The sequence below is a fragment of the Nerophis ophidion genome, linkage group LG21 (genome assembly GCF_033978795.1).
Source record: "Nerophis ophidion isolate RoL-2023_Sa linkage group LG21, RoL_Noph_v1.0, whole genome shotgun sequence".
Taxonomy (NCBI): Eukaryota; Metazoa; Chordata; class Actinopteri; order Syngnathiformes; family Syngnathidae; genus Nerophis; species Nerophis ophidion.
The window spans coordinates 891,891-894,390 of NC_084631.1; the positions used below are offsets into that span (position 1 = coordinate 891,891).

The window sequence follows — 2,500 nt, forward strand, 5'->3', positions numbered from 1 at the left end:
TGGATCTAACATAATAGTGTGAGAGTCCAGTCCATAGTGGATCTAACATAATAGTGTGAGAGTCCAGTCCATAGTGGATCTAACATAACAGTGTGAGAGTCCAGTCCATAGTGGATCTAACATAATAGTGTGAGAGTCCAGTCCATAGTGGATCTAACATAATAGTGTGAGAGTCCAGTCCATAGTGGATCTAACATAATAGTGTGAGAGTCCAGTCCATAGTGGATCTAACATAATAGTGTGAGAGTCCAGTCCATAGTGGATCTAACATAATAGTGTGAGAGTCCAGTCCATAGTGGATCTAGCATAATAGTGTGAGAGTCCAGTCCATAGTGGATCTAACATAATAGTGTGAGAGTCCAGTCCATAGTGGATCTAGCATAATAGTGTGAGAGTCCAGTCCATAGTGGATCTAACATAATATTGTGAGAGTCCAGTCCATAGTGGATCTAACATAATAGTGTGAGAGTCCAGTCCATAGTGGATCTAACATAATAGTGTGAGAGTCCAGTCCATAGTGGATCTCACATAATAGTGTGAGAGTCCAGTCCATAGTGGATCTAACATAATAGTGAGAGTCCAGTCCATAGTGGATCTAACATAATAGTGAGAGTCCAGTCCATAGTGGATCTAAAATAATAGTGTGAGAGTCCAGTCCATAGTGGATCTAACATAATAGTGAGAGTCCAGTCCATAGTGGATCTAACATAAGAGTGAGAGATAGTCCAGTCCATAGTGGATCTAACATAATAGTGAGAGTCCAGTCCATAGTGGATCTAACATAACAGTGTGAGAGTCCAGTCCATAGTGGATCTAACATAATAGTGTGAGAGTCCAGTCCATAGTGGATCTAACATAATAGTGTGAGAGTCCAGTCCATAGTGGATCTAACATAATAGTGTGAGAGTCCAGTCCATAGTGGATCTAACATAATAGTGTGAGAGTCCAGTCCATAGTGGATCTAACATAATAGTGTGAGAGTCCAGTCCATAGTGGATCTAACATAATAGTGTGAGAGTCCAGTCCATAGTGGATCTAGCATAATAGTGTGAGAGTCCAGTCCATAGTGGATCTAACATAATATTGTGAGAGTCCAGTCCATAGTGGATCTAACATAATAGTGTGAGAGTCCAGTCCATAGTGGATCTAACATAATAGTGTGAGAGTCCAGTCCATAGTGGATCTCACATAATAGTGTGAGAGTCCAGTCCATAGTGGATCTAACATAATAGTGAGAGTCCAGTCCATAGTGGATCTAACATAATAGTGTGAGAGTCCAGTCCATAGTGGATCTAACATAGTAGTGAGAGTCCAGTCCATAGTGGATCTAACATAATAGTGAGAGTCCAGTCCATAGTGGATCTAACATAATAGTGTGAGAGTCCAGTCCATAGTGGATCTAACATAATAGTGAGAGTCCAGTCCATAGTGGATCTAACATAAAAGTGAGAGATAGTCCAGTCCATAGTGGATCTAACATAATAGTGAGAGTCCAGTCCATTGTAGATCTAACATAATAGTGTGAGAGTCCAGTCCATAGTGGATCTAACATAATAGTGAGAGTCCAGTCCATAGTGGATCTAACATAATAGTGTGAGAGTCCAGTCCATAGTGGATCTAACATAGTAGTGAGAGTCCAGTCCATAGTGGATCTAACATAATAGTGAGAGTCCAGTCCATAGTGGATCTAACATAATAGTGTGAGAGTCCAGTCCATAGTGGATCTAACATAATAGTGAGAGTCCAGTCCATAGTGGATCTAACATAAAAGTGAGAGATAGTCCAGTCCATAGTGGATCTAACATAATAGTGAGAGTCCAGTCCATTGTAGATCTAACATAATAGTGTGAGAGTCCAGTCCATAGTGGATCTAACATAATAGTGAGAGTCCAGTCCATAGTGGATCTAACAAAATAGTGAGAGTCCAGTCCAGAGTGGATCTAACATAATAGTGTGTGAGTCCAGTCCATAGTGAGGCCAACAGGAGACCATGAAATATTGATACTATCGACACCAAGGGTGGTATCAGTATTGAATTGATACTAGTGTGATGACACGGATATTTTTCTTTTTTGACCGTTTCTTTTCATAAAGTTTTTTTTGTTGCGTTCATATTGTTACATTGTGGTATTGATCAATTGCTATATTGTAGACAAAAAAGTCCAATGATCAGAATGAGAGCCGATTGAAGTTTTCACTTCAAGTTATTTTGCTCTACGGACTCGATTTGGTCTATAATGACATTACGCACCTGGTCTGCCAGAGGATAAGAAGACAGACCAGCATTGCCAACTCAGAGACTTTGTGACTAAATTAGTGTGTTATCATACTCTTTTTCCCAAAAAGTGACTGGTGACAAATCTAGTAAATAAATACATGCTTTTGGAGGCGGATTTGAAATTAGGTACGTGTTATTTCGTCAAAACTATAAAAGGACAAGTGGTAGAAAATTAATTATTAATCTACTTGCTCATTTACTGTTAATAGTTGCCCTTTTTCT

General features: G+C 39.4%; 1 protein-coding gene across 2 annotated transcripts in view; it reads right to left on the reverse strand.

Annotated features, from left to right (window-relative positions):
* LOC133539555 (four and a half LIM domains protein 3-like) overlaps window positions 1–2,500 on the reverse strand; it is a 51,398-nt gene that overhangs the window by 17,105 nt on the left and 31,793 nt on the right. The gene's annotated exons all lie outside the window — the stretch shown is intronic.